Consider the following 19,005-nt stretch of genomic DNA (forward strand, 5'->3'; position numbering starts at 1 on the left):
TTCTGGAAAATTGAGTACATTTTGCTCCTAAGAGCAAACCCTGAATAAAAAATTGCAGGGGTAAACAGAAAACAATATTCTAAGAAAGACATACAAATTGCCAAGAGATACATAAAAATGTGCTCAACATCAGTGTGCTCATTATCAGGAAAATGCAAGTTAAAGCCACAATAAGATATCGCCTCACACCTGTTTTAATGGATACTATAAAAAACAAGAGACAAAAAATACTGGTGAGGGTGTGGAGAAAAGAAAATTCTTGTGCACCATTGCTGGAAATGTAAATTGGCAAATGGAATTGATGTCCATTATGGAAAACAGCATGGAGGTTCCTCAAAAAATTAAAAATAACACTTACATACAGCAATTCTAGTTCTGAGTATATATATCTAAAGGAATTGAAAACAAGATATGAGAAACATGTTTGAACTTCCATATTAATTGCAGCATTATTCATAATAGCTTACATATGGAAAAAAACTAAGTGTCCATCAAAAAATGATGAAGAAGATGTGTGATGAAGATGTGTGTGTGTGTGTGTGTGTGTGTGTATGTGTGTGTATTCAATAGAATGTGTGTGTCTGTGTAGGGTGTGTGTGTTTCTGTGTGTATCCCATGGGAATAATATTCAATGAAATATTTTTCAGCCATGAGAAAAAAGGAAATTTTGCTATTTATGACACTATAGACAGTGAGGGGAAAAGAGCTTTTTTGAAGATTATTTATTTATTTTGAGAGAAAGAGTGAACAGGGGAGGGGCAGACAGAAATGGAGGGAGAATCCAAAGCAGACCCCAAGCTGACAGCATGGAGCCCGATGGGGAGCTTGAGCTCACGAATTGTGAGATAACAACCTAAGCTGAAATCAAGAGTTGGACGCTCAACCAACTGAGCCACACAGGTGCCCCGAGGGAAAAAGAGCTTTTAATCACCACTATACTTTCGACCACACTGAACAAGTAGAATTTTCACCTCAGGCTCAACATCAATGCTAGTTTTCTTCACACACTCATTCTTTTCTTTTTTATTTAAATTCCAGTTAGTTAACACCGTGCTATATTAGTTTCAGGTATACAATATACTGATTCAACACTTCCATACAACACCCAGTGCTCAACACCACAAGTGCACTCCTTAATCCCTAGCACCTATTTAACTCATCCCCCCACCCACTTCTCTGTTGACCATCAGTTTGTTTCCTACAGTAAAGAGTCTGTATCTTGATTTGCCTCTCTCTCTTTTCTTCCTGTTCATTTCTTTAATTCCAAATATGAGTGAAATTACATGTTATTTGCCTTTCTTGACTGACTTATTTTGCTCATCATAATACTCTCTAACTCCATCCATGTGGTTGCAAATGGCAAGATATCATTCTCTTTACAGCTGAGTAATATTTCATTGTGTATGTATACACATCTTCTTTATCCATTCATCAGTTGATGGACATTTGGGTTGTTTCCATAATTTGGCTATATTTGATAACACTGCTATAAAAATTGCGGTGCATGTATCCCTTGTAATTGGTATTTTTGTATCCTTTGGGTAATACCCAGTAGTGCAATTACTGGTTCCTAAGGTAGTTCTATTTTTAACTTTCTAAGGAACCTCCAACATTGCAAGAAGTTTCCTTTTTCTCCACATCCTCACCAACACCGGTTGTTTCTTTTGTTGTAGATTTTAGCCATTCTCACAGGTGTGAGGTGATATCTCATTGCAGTTTTGATTTGCATTCCCCTGAGGATCAGGGATGCTGAGCATCTTTTCATGTGTCTGTTGGCAATCTGGATGTCTTCTTTGGAAAATGCCTATTCATGTCTTCTGACCATTTTTAATTGGACTATTCATTTGGGGAGGAGTTGAGTTGTATGATTTCTTTATATATTTTGGATACTAACCATTTATCAGATATGTAATTTGCAAATATCTTTTATCATTACAAGAGTTGCCTTTTAGTTGTGTTGATTGTTTCCTTCACTGTACAGAAGATTTTATTTTGATGAAGTCCCAATGGTTTATTTTTGCTTTTGTTTCCCTTGCGTCAAGAGGCATATCTAAGTAAAAAGTTGCTACAGCTCATGTCAAAGATCTTCCTGCCTGTGCTCTCCTCTACAGTTTTTATGGTTTCAGGCCTCACATTTAGGTATTTCATTTATTTTGAGTTTACTTTTGTGTGTGGTGTAAGAAACTGGTCCAGTTTCATTCTTTTGCATGTTGCTGCCCAGTTTTCTCAACACCATTTGTTCAAGAAGCTGTCTTTTTCCCATTGCATATTCCTTTTTTAATGAAATATTTTCTTTTTAATTTATTTTATTTTTAAGTTTATTTATTTTTGAGACAGAGAGAGAGAGAGAGAGAGAGAATGCACACGTGAGCAGGTTGGGGCAGAGAGAGAGAATCCCAAGATCTCATGAACCGTGAGGTCATGACCTGAGCCAAATCTAAGAGTCGGACGCTTAACTGACTGAGCCATCCAGGCACTCCCTCCATTGCATATTGTTTACTGCTTTTTCAAAGATAAATTGACCATATAGTGTATCTTCATTTCTGGTTTTTCTATTCTGTTCTATTGATCTACGTGTCTATTTTAGTGTTAGTACCATACTGTTTTGATCACTACAGCTTTCTAATATAACTTGAAGTCTGGAATTGTGACGTCTCCAGCTTTACTTTTACTTTTCTTTTTCAAGGTTGCTTTGTATATTCAGGTTGTCTTGTGGTTACACACAAATTTTAGAATTGTCTCTTCTAGCTCTGTGAGAAATGTTGTTGGTGTTTTTTTACATGTTTATTTATTTTGAAAGAAAGCATACAAGCGGGGGGGGGGTGCACAGAGAGGGAGAGAGAGAGAATTCCAAGCAGGCCCACTGTGTCTGGAAAGAGCTAGATGTGGGGCTTGATCCCACAAGACCGAGAGATCATTATCTGAGCCAAAATCAAGAATTGGATGCTTAACTGACTGAGCCACCCAGGCAACCCTGTTGGTATTTTGATGACGACTGCATTAAATGTGTAGATTGCTCTGGATAGTGTAGACACTTTAACAATATTTGTTCTTCTGATCGATGAACATGGAATGTCTTTCCATTTCTTTGTGTCTTATTCAATTTCTTTCATCAGTGCTTTGTGGTTTTCAAGAGGTCTTTCACTTCTTTGGTTAGGTTAATTCCTTCGTATCTTGTTTTTGGTACAATTGTAAACAGGATCAATTCCTTAAATTCTCTTTCTGCCACTTCATTACTGATGTATAGAAATCCAAAAGATTTCTGTATGTTGATTTTGTATCCTGCATCTTTACTGAACTTGTGTATCAGTTCTCACATTGTTTGGTGGAGTCGTTTGGGTTTTCTATATAGATTATCATGTCATCTGCAAATAGTGAAAATTTGACTTCTTCCTTGCCAACTTGGATGTGTTTCTTTTTGTAGTCTGATTGTTGTGGCTGGGACTTCCAGTACTATGTTAAATAAGAGTGGTGAGAGTGGACATCCCTGTCTTGTTCCTGACCATAGAGAAAAGCTCTCAGTTGTTCCCTATTGAGGATGATACTAGCCATGGGTTTTTCATATATGACTTTTATTATGTTGAGGAATGTTCCCTCTAAACCTACTGTGTTGAGGGTTTTTTATCATGAATGGATGTTATACTTTGTCAAATGCTTTTTCTGCATCTGTTGAGATTATCATATGGTTCTTATCCTACCTTTTATTAAAGTGGTGTATCATGTTGTTTGAGTTGTGAATATTGAACCAAACTTGCCCTTCAGGAATAAATCCCACTTGATTGTGATGAATGATACTTCTAATATTATATCAATGGATGAGTTTTGCTAGTATATCACTGAGAATTTTTGCATTTCTGTTCATCAGGGATAATGGCTTGTAGTTCTGTTTTTTAGTGGAGACTTTATCTGGATTTAGTATCAGGGTAATGCTGGCCTCATAGAATGAATTTGGAATTTTTCCTTCTTTTCTAGTTTTTTTTTAATAGTTTAAGAAGAATAGGTATTAACACTTTTTTAAATGATTGGTAGAATTTGCCCGTGAAGGCATCTGGCCCTGGACATTAGTTTGTTGGGAGAGTTTTAATTACTGATTCAGTTCTTTTGCTGGTTATTGGTATGCCCAAGTTTTCTATTTATTTATATTTTAGTTATTATAGTTTATATCCTTCTAGGAATTTATTCATTTCTTCTAGGTTGCCCAAATTTTTGCATATAATTTTTCATAATATTCTGTCATAATTATTTGTGTTTCTGTGATGTTGGTTATTTCTCCTCTTTCATTTGTGATTGATTTGAGTACTTTTTCTTTTTTTCTTGATAAGTTTGGCTAGAGGTTTATTAATTTTTTCAAACAACCAACTCCTGGTTTCGTTGATCTCTTCTATTGTATTTTTAATAGCTATATAGTTCATTTGTACTGTAATATTTATTATTTCCTTCCTTCTGTTGCTTTAGGCATCATTTATTTTACTTTTCTAGCTCCTACAGGTATACGGTTAGGTTATTTGAGGTTTTTCTTGCTTCTTAAGGTAGACCTGTACTACTATTAACTTCCCTGTTAGAACTGCTTTTGCTGCATCCCAAAGGTTTTGAACTATTACGTTTTCATTTTCATTTGTTTCCATGTACTTTTTGTTTCTTCTTTTACTTCATGTTTGACCTATTCAGTTTTTTAGTAGCATGTTATTTAAGCTCCATGTATTCTTTCCATGTGTTCTTTCCAGATTTTTTCTTGTGGTTGATTTCAAATTTCATAGTGTTGTGGTCAGAAACGATGCATGGTATTATCTCAGTCTTTTTTGCATTTGTTAAGGACTGATCTGTGACCTAATATGTAATCTATTCTGGAGAATGTCCCGTGTCCACTTAAAAAGAATGTGTATTCTGCTGCTTTAGAATGGAATATTCTGAATTTATCTGTTAAATCTACCTGTCCCAGTGTGTCATTCAAAGCCATTGCTTCATTATTGATTTTCTGTTTAGATGATCTGTCCATTGATGTAAGAGTGGTGTTAAAGTCCTCTACTATTATTGTATGATTAAACGATTAGTTCCTTTATGCTTGTAATTAACTGATTTATGTATTTGTGGCCTTCATGTTGGGTGCATAAATATTTACAATTGTTATATATACTTGTTGGATTATACCCTTTATTATTATGTAGTGTCCTTCTTTGTGTCTTGTTCAGTCTTTGTTTTAAAGTCTATTTGTGTCCAAAATAAGTATTGCTACCCTAGGTTTCTTTTGTCATACATTTGCATGAGAGGTGTTTCTCAGTCCCCTCACTTCCTATCTGCAGGTGTCTTTATGTCTAAAATGAGACTTACATAGACAGCGGAGAGATGGGTTGTTTTTTATATATACATTCTGTCACCCTGTCTTTTGATTGGAGTCTTTAGTCCATTTACATTCAAAGTAATTATTGATAGATATGTATTTATTCCCATTTTATTATTTGTTTTGTAATTGTTTCTGAAGATTGTCTCTCATCCTTTTCTTGTTTTTCTCTCTTTCATGTTTGCTGATTTTCTTTAGTGATGTTTTTGGATTTCCTTTCATTATTCTGTACATATTTATTACTGTTTTTTGATCTATGGTCGCCATTAGGTTTGTATATAACCTCTTCTGCATATGCAAGTCTATATTAAGTTTATGGCTGTTTAAGTTTGAACTTATTCTTTTTTCAATGTTTATTTTATTTTTGGGAGAGAGAGAGAGAGACAGACAGACAGACAGACAGACCATGAGCAGGGGAGGGGCAGAGAGAGAGGGAGACACAGAATCTGAAGCAGGCTTCAGGCTCTGAGCTGTCAGCACAGAGCCCGACGCAGGGCTCGAACTCATGAACCATGAGATCATGATTTGAGGCAAAGTCAGATGCTTAAACGACTGAGCCACCAGGTGCTCCTGAACATATTCTTTACTCCTCTCCACATTTTAGATATATTTATTTTTTTTTAATATATGAAATTTATTGTCAAATTGGTTTCCATACAACACCCAGTGCTGATCCCAAAAGGTGCCCTCCTCAATACCCATCACCCACCCTCACCTCCCTCCCACCCCCCATCAACCCTCAGTTTGTTCTCAGTTTTTAACAGTCTCTTATGCTTTGGCTCTATCCCACTCTAACCTTTTTTTTTTTCTTTTTTCCTCCCCCTCCCCCATGGGTTCCTGTTAAGTTTCTGAGGATCCACATAAGAGTGAAAACATATGGTATCTGTCTTTCTCTGTATGGCTTATTTCACTTAGCATCACACTCTCCAGTTCCATCCACGTTGCTACAAAAGGCCATATTTCATTTTTTCTCATTGCCACGTAGTATTCCATTGTGTATATAAACCACAATTTCTTTATCCATTCATCAGTTGATGGACATTTAGGCTCTTTCCATAATTCGGCTATTGTTGAGAGTGCTGGTATGAACATTGGGGTACAAGTGGCCCTATGCATCAGTACTCCTGTATCCCTTGGGTAAACTCCTAGCAGTGCTATTGCTGGGTCATAGGGTAGGTCTATTTTTAATTTTCTGAGGAACCTGCACACTGCTTTCCAGAGCGGCTGCACCAATTTGCATTCCCACCAACAGTGCAAGAGGGTTCCCGTTTCTCCATATCCTCTCCAGCATCTATAGTCTCCTGATTTGTTCATTTTGGCCACTCTGACTGGCGTGAGGTGATACCTGAGTGTGGTTTTGATTTGTATTTCCCTGACAAGGAGCGACGCTGAACATCTTTTCATGTGCCTGTTGGCCATCTGGATGTCTTCGATAGAGAAGTGTCTATTCATGTTTTCTGCCCGTTTCTTCACTGGGTTATTTGTTTTTCGGGTGTGGAGTTTGGTGAGCTCTTTATAGATTTTGGATACTAGCCCTTTGTCTGATATGTCATTTGCAAATATCCTTTCCCATTCCGTTGGTTGCCTTTTAGTTTTGTTGGTTGCTTCCTTTGCTGTGCAGAAGCTTTTTTATCTTCATAAGGTCCCAGTAATTCACTTTTTCTTTTAATTCCCTTGCCTTTGGGGATGTGTCGAGTAAGAGATTGCTACGGCTGAGGTCAGAGAGGTCTTCTCCTGCTTTCTCCTCTAAGGTTTTGATGGTTTCCTGTCTCACATTCAGGTCCTTTATCCATTTTGAGTTTATTTTGTGAATGGTGCGAGAAAGTGGTCTAGTTTCAACCTTCTGCATGTTGCTGTCCAGTTCTCCCAGCACCATTTGTTAAAGAGGCTGTCTTTTTTCCATTGGATATTCTTTCCTGCTTTGTCAAAGATTAGTTGGCCATACGTTTGTGGGTCTAGTTCTGAGGTTTCTATTCTATTCCATTGGTCTCTGTGTCTGTTTTTGTGCCAATACCATGCTGTCTTGATGATGACAGTTTTGTAGTAGAGGCTAAAGTCTGGGATTGTGATGCCTCCTGCTTTGGTCTTCTTCTTCAAAATTCCTTTGGCTATTCGGGGCCTTTTGTGGTTCCATATGAATTCTAGGATTGCTTGCTCTAGTTTTGAGAAGAATGCTGGTGCAATTTTGATTGGGATTGCATTGAATGTGTAGATAGCTTTGGGTAGTATTGACATTTTGACAATATTTATTCTTCCAATCCATGAGCAGGGAATGTCTTTCCATTTCTTTAAATCTTCTTCAATTACCTTCATAAGCTCTCTATAGTTTTCAGCATACAGATCCTTTACATCTTTGGTTAGATTTATTCCTAGGTATTTTAGGCTTCTTGGTGCAATTGTGAATGGGATCAGTTTCTTTATTTGTCTTTCTGTTGCTTCATTGTTAGTGTATAAGAATGCAACCGATTTCTGTACTTTGATTTTGTATCCTGCAACTTTGCTGAATTCATGTATCAATTCTAGCAGACTTTTGGTGGAGTCTATGGGATTTTCCATGTATAATATCATGTCACCTGCAAAAAGCGAAAGCTTGACTTCATCTTTGCCAATTTTGATGCCTTTGATTTCCTTTTGTTGTCGGATTGCTGATGCTAGAACTTCCAGCACTATGGTAAACAACAGTGGTGAGAGTGGGCATCCCTGTCGTGTTCCTGATCTCAGGGAAAAAGCTCTCAGTTTTTCCCCGTTGAGAATGATGTTAGCTGTGGGCTTTTCAAACATGGCTTTTATGATGTTTAAGTATGTTCCTCCTATCCCAACTTTCTCGAGGGTTTTTATTAAGAAAGGATGCTGAATTTTGTCAAATGCTTTTTCTGCATCGATTGACAGGATCATATGGTTCTTTTCTTTTCATTTATGAATGTGAAGTATCGCATTGATTGATTTGCGAATGTTGAACCAGCCCTGCATCCCAGGAATGTATCCCACTTGATCATGGTGAATAATTCTTTTTATATGCCGTGGAATTCGATTTGCTAGTATCTTATTGAGAATTTTTGCATCCATATTCATCAGGGATATTGGCCGGTAGTTCTCTTTTTTTACTGGGTCTCTGGTTTAGGAATCAAAGTAATACTGGCTTCATAGAATGAGTCTGGAAGTTTTCCTTCCCTTTCTATTTCTTGGAATAGCTTGAGAAGGATAGGTATTATCTCTGCTTTAAACGTCTGGTAGAACTCCCCTGGGAAGCCGTCTGGTCCTGGACTCTTATATGTTGGGAGATTTTTGATAACCGATTCAATTTCTTCGCTGGTTATGGGTCTGTTCAAGCTTTCTATTTCCTCCTGATTGAGTTTTGGAAGAGTGTGGGTGTTCAGGAATTTGTCCATTTCTTCCAGGTTGTCCAATTTGTTGGCATATAATTTTTCATAGTATTCCCTGATAATTGTATCTCTGAGGGATTGGTTGTAATAATTCCATTTCATTCATGATTTTATCTATTTGGGTCATCTCCCTTTTCTTTTTGAGAAGCCTGGCTAGAGTTTTGTCAATTTTGTTTATTTTTTCAAAAAACCAACTCTTGGTTTCGTTGATCTGCTCTACAGTTTTTTTAGATTCTATATTGTTTATTTCTGCTCTGATCTTTATTATTTCTCTTCTTCTGCTGGGTTTAGGCTGCCTTTGCTGTTCTGCTTCTAGTTCCTTTAGGTGTGCTGTTAGATTTTGTATTTGGGATTTTTCTTATTTCTTGAGATAGGCCTGGATTGCAATGTATTTTCCTCTCAGGACTGCCTTCGCTGTGTCCCAAAGTGTTTGGTTGTTGTATTTTCATTTTTTTGTTTCCATATATTTTTTAATTTCTTCTCTAATTGCCTGGTTGACCCACTCACTCGTTAGTAAGGTGTTCTTTAACCTCCATGCTTTTGGAGGTTTTCTAGACTTTTTTCTGTGGTTGATTTCAAGCTTCATAGCATTGTGGTCTGAAAGTATGCATGGTATAATTTCAATTCTTGTAAACTTATGAAGGGCTGTTTTGTGACCCAGTATATGATCTATCTTGGAGAATGTTCCATGTGCACTCGAGAAGAAAGTATATTCTGTTGCTTTGGGATGCAGAGTTCTAAATATATCTGTCAAGTCCATCTGATCCAAGGTATCATTCAGGGCCCTTGTTTCTTTATTGACCGTGTGTCTAGATGATCTATCCATTTCTGTAAGTGGGGTGTTAAAGTCCCCTGCAATTACCACATTCTTATCAATAAGGTTGCTTATGTTTATGAATAGTTGTTTTATATATTTGGGGGCTCTGGTATTCGGTGCCTAGACATTCATAATTGTTAGCTCTTCCTGATGGATAGACCCTGTAACTATTATATAATGTCCTTCTTCATCTCTTGTTACAGCCTTTAATTTAAAGTCTAGTTTGTCTGATGTAAGTATGGCTACTCCAGCTTTCTTTTGGCTTCCAGTAGCATGATACATAGTTCTCCATCCCCTCACTCTCAATCTAAAGGTGTCCTCAGGTCTAAAATGAGTCTCTTGTAGACAGCAAATAGATGGGTCTTGTTTTTTTATCCATTCTGATACCCTATGTCTTTTGGTTGGCACATTTAATCCATTTACATTCAGTGTTATTATAGAAAGATACGAGTTTAGAGTCATTGTGATGTCTGTATGTTTTATGCGTGTAGCGATGCCTCTGGTACTTTGTCTCACAGGATCCCCCTTAGGATGTCTTGTAGGGCTGGTTTAGTGGTGACAAATTCCTTCAGTTTTTGTTTGTTTGGGAAGACCTTTATCTCTCCTTCTATTCTAAATGACAGACTTGCTGGATAAAGGATTTTTGGCTGCATATTTTTTCTGTCTAGCACACTGAAAATCTAGTGCCAATTCATTCTGACCTGCCAAGTTTCAAAAGAGAGATCAATCACGAGTCTTATAGGTCTCCCTTTATATGTGAGGGCACGTTTACCCCTTGCTGCTTTCAGAATTTTCTCTTTATCCTTGTATTTTGCCAGTTTCACTATGATATGTCATGCAGAAGATCGATTCAAGTTACGTCTGAAGGGAGTTCTCTGTGCCTCTTGGATTTCAATGCCTTTTTCCTTCCCCAGTTCAGGGAAGTTCTCAGCTATAATTTCTTCAAGTACCCCTTCAGCACCTTTCCCTCTCTCTTCCTCCTCTGGGATACCAATTATGCGTATATTATTTCTTTTTAGTGTATCCCTTAGTTCTCTAATTTTCCCCTCATACTCCTGGATTTTTTTATCTCTCTTTTTCTCAGCTTCCTCTTTTTCCATAACTTTATCTTCTAGTTCACCTATTCTCTCCTCTGCCTCTTCAATCCGAGCCGTGGTGGTTTCCATTTTGTTATGCATTTCATTTAAAGCGTTTTTCAGCTCCTTGTGACTCCTCCTTAGTCCCTTGATCTCTGTAGCAAGAGATTCTCTGCTGTCCTGTATACTGTTTTCAAGCCCAGCGATTAATTTTATGACTATTATTCTAAATTCACTTTCTGTTATATTATTTAAATCCTTTTTGATCAGCTCATCAGCTGTTGTTATTTCATGGAGATTCTTCTGAGGGGAATTCTTCCGCTTGGTCATTTTGGATAGTCCCTGGCGTGGTGAGGACCTGCAGGGCACTTCCCCTGTGCTGTGGTGTATAACTGGAGTTGGTGGGCGGAGCCGCAGTCCAATCTGATGTCTGCCCCCAGCCCACCGCTGGGGCACAGTCAGACTGGTGTGTGCCTTCTCTTCCCCTCTTCTAGGGGTGGGATTCACTGTGGGGTGGCTTGGCCCGTCTGGGATACTTGCACAGTGCCAGGCTTGTGATGCTGGGGATCTGGCGTATTAGCTGGGGTGGGTAGGGAAGGTGCACAGGGGCAGGAGGGGCAGGCTTAGATCGCTTCTCCTTAGGTGATCCACTTCAGGTGGGGCCCTGTGGCAGCGGGAGGGAGTCAGACTAACTGCCGGAGGTTTGGCTCCGGAGAAGCACAGAGTTGGGTATTTGCGTGGAGGGAGCAAGTTCCCTGTCAGGAACTGGTTCTCTTTGGGATTTTGGCTGGGGGATGGGCGGGAGAGATGGCGCTGGCGAGCGCCTTTGTTCCCCCCCAAACTGAGCTTTGTTGTCCGGGTGCTCAGCAGCTCTCCTTCCCTTTGTCCTCCAGCCTTCCCGCTTTCTGAGCAGAGCTGTTAACTTATGACCTCCCAGACGCTAAGTCGCGCTTGTTGTGGGAACACAGTCCGTCAGGCCCCTCCGCTTTTGCAAGCCAGACTCGGGGGCTCTGCTTGGCCCGGGAGCTGCCCCTCCGCCCCGGCTCCCTCCCGCCAGTCCGTGGAGCGCGCACAGCCTAGCCGCCCTTCCTACCCTCTTCCACGGGCCTCTCGTCTGAGCTTGGCTCCGGCGACTCCGTTCTGCTAATCCTCTGCTGGTTTTCTGGGTTATTTAGTCAGGTGTAGGTGGAATCTAAGTGATCAGCAGGACGCTTGGTGAGCCCAGCGTCCTCCTATGCCACCATCTTTCCTCCAAAAAACTAGATATATTTAGACATATATTTTATATCCTTTTATTTTGTGAGTTCATTGACTGATTTTTTTTTCAGAAATATTCATCTCTGTATTTAGTTATGGATTGTTCTCCAGTTTATTTACTTGGTGTGAATGATATCTAGTTGTAAACATGGAACAGATGAGCTCAATGTCCTTTTAATCTGCCATCTTTTCAAGCTAGCTCCTCTCAACATTTTTAATTCAAATTGGCTTTTTCCACTTATGATATATTCCAATTTTCTTCTTTTTAGTTTTTGGTTTGGGATCTGTACAGAGGTTTACTGGAGAAGGATTTTGCTTTTTAGGTGAATTATTTGTCAATATCTTTTGTTCCCTTTTCTACTGATTAGTAAATGTTCTCTTTGGTCAATTATATTAACATAAAGTCTATAATATTCGTATAATTATTATAATATAGTCTATAATATTGTATACAAATGTTTTCTTTTCACGTTTTTATTTTATTCCTTTCAGTATTACAGAAATTATTTAAGTTTATTCATTGATTCTTTTTTTTTTCAACTTTTTTTTTTATTTATTTTTGGGACAGAGAGAGACAGAGCATGAACGGGGGAGGGGCAGAGAGAGAGGGAGACACAGAATCGGAAACAGGCTCCAGGCTCTGAGCCATCAGCCCAGAGCCTGACGCGGGGCTCTAACTCACGGACCGCGAGATCGTGACCTGGCTGAAGTCGGATGCTTAACCGACTGCGCCACCCAGGCGCCCCCATCATTGATTCTTTTTATGAAAAAAATTATACAACTCATGGCAGAAAAAAAAATTGAGCAGTTAACAGTATTACATCAACTACCAGGACTACTGGGGATTCCTATATTCAAAGACTAAAGGGCTACAGGACACAATGGAAAAACTTTAGACATAATTATGCATTTTTGAATAAAGTAGATGATAACTGAAGACTTGTTTGGCTTAAAGGAGATACCATCAAAAGTGCTTCTGGCTTAAAGTAATTCTGTTAATAATTTCTTTCTCTCCTTAGAGTTCACCTCTTCTGGGCCCCACACACACCACCATTCCATACGGCCCTATATCTAAGCCTCTAGGCCTGGGACAGAATTTCGTCTCAACCACCTTCTTCACCACCAAGTGGGTAGGTTGTTTTTTATATTGTGCATATGATATAGATACCAAAAGAATTTAAAATCAGCTGTGTGACTCTGAAAAGGTTTTTAACTATGATACAAACTTATTTAGAAAATTAAGGTGAAGTTAAAAACACTTTGTCTATCCACCCAAGAAAACCATATATAAAGAAAGGTAAATCATTGTAATTTTTTTCTAATAATATTTAGAAAAATTGGAACATGTTTTATAGGCAAATTCTTGTCATATAAATATATCTTATTGCTGAAAATAGTGTTATTCAAAGCACATGGTGAAATAATTCAGGGGAGAACTATGCATCATGATCAAAAATATAAAGGTTAAAGTATAAAAAAAACCATGAGATACTTAATGAAAAAGCGAACTGAAGAACAATCTATATTTAGATAGATAGACCCAAATTTTGAGGACTCTTCCTCATATATATATATATATATATATATATCCATGTTAACCTACCTATACATTATTATATACATGGAAATATATCTGGAGAATAAAATCTGAATTATCAAAAGTAGGCATCTTACTGTGCAACAGGATGAAAGAAAAATACAAGAAAACTTGTGATAATAAGTACGTATTTCTCCAATGCATGCATTTTTAGAACAAATTTATTAATTTTGAAATAATCAAAAATAACTGACATAAAATTTTGGTAATTTATTGACATATTCTTGGTTGAGAATTTCATTACAAAAATCACATTGTGGAAACATATTTCTGGATATGAAAAGATTATAAACATACACAAAGTACTTATGTATGTCTCATATGGGATGTATGTGTACATGCACACATATATTTATTTATATTAACATTTTCACTCTGTGTGTGTCTCCCTCTGTCTCTCTCTCATACACATACATTCATCAGTGGTCAGTGACCTCCAACTTCTAAATCTTCTTTAATAAAAAGTATTTGAGAAAATGAAACAATTTGCTAAATGCCTACTTTTTCAGGTACTGAAAGAATATGTAAAATGAAATTATGATGTAATCTCCTTAATCAACAATTATCTTCTCTTTCTTGTCAAAAATGAATATAATGAAAATGGTGTCACAATCTTGTGAGAAGTCTAATGACTATTACAAGCTTGGGATCAGAACAAAGATGACACAAACATGATTTTTATTAATACAGTAAAATATTTTCTGTAGCCTGAATATATAAAGCATAAATAAGAAAATAGAAATCATGATCAACCCCCTTCTCAACACTAATCATTATGTGACAAGTTCCTGAGAGGCTGTGGTATGCAGGGACAAGCCCAGATAGGACATGAGAAAACCTGAGGGATAAATGTGAAGTCATGAATCTGCTTTTTTTAATTGTAGTTGACACAAAATGTTATATTAGTTTCACGGGTACAACAAAGCAATTTTACAAGTGGATACTGGATATGGTTATGCTATGCTCACCACAAGTGTAGCTTCTATCTGTCACTATACAACACTATTACAATACCATTGACTGTATTTCCTATGGTGTAACTTTTACCCCATGACTTATTCATTTCACAACTAGAAGCCTGTATTTTGCACTCCATGTCACCCATTTTGCCCTTCCCTCCACCCTTCTTTTCTCGTCTATTACAGCCATCAGTTTGTTCTTTGTATTTATGAGTCTATTTTTGCTCTTTGATTGTTTTGGTTTTTTGGATTCCACACACAAGTGAAATCATATGGTATTTGTCTTTCTCTGACTTTTTTCACTTAGCAGAATACACACTGTGTCCATCCATGTTGTCTCAAATAGCAAGATATCATTCTTTTTATGGCTGAGTAATAATCCATTGTGTGTGTGTGTGTGTGTGTGTGTGTGTGTATACACATATATAACTTATTTATCCATTCATCTATTGATGGATATTTGGGTTGCTTCCATATCGTGGCTATTCTAAATAATTTTGCAGTAAACGCTGGGATGCATAAATCATTTCCAATTAGCATTTTTAGTAAATTCCCAGTAGTGGATTTACTGTATCATATGGTATTTATGTTTAATTTTTTGAGGAACCTCCATACCTTTTCCATAGTGGCTACACAAGTTTACATTCTCACCTAGGGAGCACAAGAATGTCTTTTTCTCCACATTCTTGCCAACACTTGTTATATCTTGTCTTTTTGGTTCTAGCTATTCTGATAGGTATAAAAATAATATTGTGATTTTCAGTTGCATTTCCCGAATGATTGGAGATGTTGAGCATCTTTTCATGTACCAGCAATCTGCATGTCTTCTTTGGGAAAAAAAAAGTCTATTCAGATTCTGTATCCATTTTCTCTGGTGTGGAGTTGTAAATGTCCTAGTTTACTAATTTTGTTGAGTGTTTTTACATCTGTGTTCATCAAGAAACTAATCTGCTTCTTTGTGGATGGAACTTGGCACTTGATTTCCTTCAGTACTTATATCTTTCACAGTATGTATGATTTTCACTATCCTCCCTACAAAGAAGTTAAAAGTTAGAGCAAGTTAGTCACTTGCCACAGAGCACAGTACTAAAAATATTCAGAGCCAGAACTTGAAATCTGCACTTATCCTGTAGCCCGTTGTGTTTCACTGACTTCTGGAGCCTTTACTGCTTAAGGATGGTCTACAATACTGATCCACAGGCTGGAGTTCTATGACATATTCTTCATTAACTTTTTTTTTAATTTTTAAGCTTATTTATTTTCAGAAAGAGAGAAAGCACAAGCAAGGGAGGAGCAGAATGAGAGGGAGACAGAGAGAGTCCCAAGCAGGCTCCACACTGTCAATGTGGAGCCCTGTGTGGTGCTTGAACCCACTGACCCATGAGATCATGACCTGAGCCAAAACCAAGATTCAAATGCTTAACTGACTGGGCCACCCAGGTGCCCCTTCTTCATTAACTTTTAAAATAGCGAACCATATTGTTTCCTTAATCACAAAAATCTATTAAATTTTTTAAACCACTTTGCTTGCAAAAATTTAAAAAATATATAAAAATCTAGGAAGAAAAACTGGCATATATATTACTCGCAAAGATTAATATCCTTCATATAAAAAGACAAAATTGATGTAGAAAGACAAAATTATATCAACTTAGAATTCTCATTGAAAGCAACAAAAATGCCAGATAAAGTCATGAAAATCTCAGCTACAGTAATTACAGAAATCCTATTGCAAAACTTGTGATAACCTGTTAAATGATAAAATAAATTTTCAAAAATGGAAATGCTGGGACAGAGAATATACTATTTTTTTTAGATGAAAAGAGTGTTGACAAACAGGTCCTTATCGTATACTCCACAGTTTTATAATTTTGTTTCACTTGACATAATCCATTAGAATTTAAAATGCTTATATCATTTTTATAAAATTTAAAGTGTTTATATCCTGGGACCACTGTGTGACTCAGTCGGTAGTCTGACTCTTGGTTTTGGCTCAGGTCATGATCTTGTGGTTCGTGGGATTGAGCCCCACATCAGGCTCTGTGCTGACAGCATGGAACTGGCTTGGGATTTTCTCTCTCCCTCTTTCTTTGCCCCTTCCCTGTTCATGCACTCTCTCAAAATAAATAAACTTAAAAAAATTAAGTGTTTATATATTTTGAGGAATCTATGGCATAGAGGGAACCACAGGTTGCTGATGAGGGCCCATCCCAGAATGGGCTCCTTTAGGATCTCTCCTTATGGCTGGTATCCCTGCTCCCATTGACTCAGCTGATGTCAAGGTTTGTGGTTAACATGTTTCCAGTGTAATGATGAGAAATTCTACATTAATGGTTCTGTGCGGAGGTTGACACTCAGACATAGCTCCACATTTGTATGTTTCTTTTTCTCAAAGCCTCTGTCTTCACATACTTTCCCCTGTGTGCCTCTTGAGTTTAGAGTTCATTTCATAACTAGTTCTCTAGTAGATTTGTAGTAGCAAAGGACATGGCTTTATTGTCTTGTGTGTGAGCTGACTTTGTTCTGTGTACTCACTGAAATGAAAGCTCCTGTCAGACTACACTAAGATACTCAGTTTATGCCTCCCTTATAGACACACAAACACAGCTAGAGATACAGAAGAGACAAGGGGTATAATTCTTGATGAAGGTGGAGATACATGAATGGTGGTCCAGATATCTATTGGAGAGCTTTGATTGTGACACATTTCACATATCACAGCCTGCACACAGTGGTGGTTCTAACACTTACCTTGCTTCACATGGAGCTGTAAATGAGAGTTTGAAGCTCAAGAGAGGAGTGAGCTGGGCAACTAGTGATGTCAGGACCTGGCATTTTAGATGATCAAGTTTATTAAAGCTGTTAAAATTTCTGTGTGCTATTCCTTGAATTCTGGAAAGAGCAAGCCATTGTTTTTCTGCCTGAAGATGTAGAGTGCCATTTAATTGCAAAGATTGAAGATGATTGCTGCTGCAGTGATGTCTTTAGTTGACAGAGGTATTATTAGGCAAAGTTTGAATACTTAGGAAAGTGAAACAAATAATAATTAACAGAAACACTGCTCATATTTCGATTCTGACAGAAGTGACCTCTGGACCTGAAATATCAAGACTGGCTTCTTAACATACAGTGCACTAAGTGTCTGAAACATTGCAAGAAGTGCCCTTTGGCTCTAGTCTCTGTTAGAGAAAAATCCGTTTGCATGAGTATGTTCATTTGAGTCTGTGTGTATGTGAGAGAGACAGAAACAAAGAAAGATAGAGAAAGAATGAATAAATGAGTGAATGAATAAATGGATACCACTGAGTACACTGACAAATTGGCAGTATTAACCACAAATAACCTGCTATGCATCCCCCAACAGGATTTATGTTCCATCTTACCCACGCACATAAAATCATATACATTTGCTACAAAACTCCTTTTTAAATATATCATTTTAAAGGTTTCTTCCAAAGTATATTCCTTTATGTGAAAATAAAAGCTTCTAGGTTTGAGGCACCTGGGTGGTTCAGTCAGTTAAGCATCCACCTCTTGGTTTTGAGTCCAGTCATGATCTCATGGTTCATGAGTTCGAGCACTGTGCTGGGCTCCGTGCTGCCTGTGCAGAACCTGTTTGGGATTCTCCCTTTCTCCCTCTCTCTGCCCCTCTACTGCCTTCACACACACTCTCTCTCGAAATAAATAAGTAAACTCAAAAAAAAAAGCTTCTAGATTATGCATGTTCCCCATTACCATCTCAGGTTGGCTACCTGGCACAAGTTAATGTTCTCCCAGTTTCTTGAAACCAAAACCCCACTTATATTCCTGTTTTTGTTAGTAATGTCAGTACCAAAAATATTTCTACTTTTTTACAATTAGAAAAGAGTAATAGATTGAGTATTGGCAATGATAAATAGAAATGAACACTCTGCTCAATTAGTGAATAAAATCCAGAAAACAGAAATTAAATTAATAGCCTGCACATTATTGCAGCTTGGAGTTGAGGCCACTAGCGGCCAATGAACTAACAAATGTATGTAGTGTGTTACATGAGGGGCATGTCCTGTGCTAACACCATAAGTGTCTCTGGTCCAATGAGTGGAGTTTGATAGTAATTATTGCTACAAGTATGAGGTATTTAAAACAAAAAAAGAAATTAATAGCATAAACAAAACCAATTTTATTTTTTAATTTTTTTAATGTTTATTTATTTAGTTTTTGAGAGAGAGAAAGCTGGGGAGGAGCAGAGAGAGAGAGAGAGGGAGAGAGAGAGAGAGAAATCCCAAGCAGGCTCCACACTATCAGCACAGAGCCTGTCTCTTGGGGCTCAAACTCATGAGCCGTGAGATCATGACCTGAGCTGAAACCAAGAGTCAGACAATTAACCAATTGATCCACCCAGGTGCCACAACAAAAAACAATTTTAAATCATGTTTTTAAAAGTTTTTTTTGATGTTTATTTTTGAGAGAGAGAGAGAATGGGGGAGGGGCAGAGAGAGAAGGAGACACAGAATGTGAAGCAGGCTCCAGGGTCTGAGCTATCAGCACAGAGCCTGATGCGGGGCTCGGACCAACAAATGGTGAGATCGTGACCTG

The 19,005-nt window shown here is 37.7% G+C and overlaps 1 non-coding gene across 1 annotated transcript; it reads left to right on the forward strand.

Annotated features, from left to right (window-relative positions):
* The first annotated feature begins 18,385 nt into the window (after positions 1-18,385).
* LOC111558845 lies at positions 18,386-18,538 on the forward strand. The gene has a single exon (XR_002739971.1). It is a non-coding gene; the product is annotated as a small nucleolar RNA SNORA62/SNORA6 family (small nucleolar RNA).
* The last annotated feature ends 467 nt before the right edge of the window (positions 18,539-19,005 follow it).

Source organism: Felis catus, chromosome X, assembly GCF_018350175.1.
Source record: "Felis catus isolate Fca126 chromosome X, F.catus_Fca126_mat1.0, whole genome shotgun sequence".
Classification (NCBI taxonomy): domain Eukaryota; kingdom Metazoa; phylum Chordata; class Mammalia; order Carnivora; family Felidae; genus Felis; species Felis catus.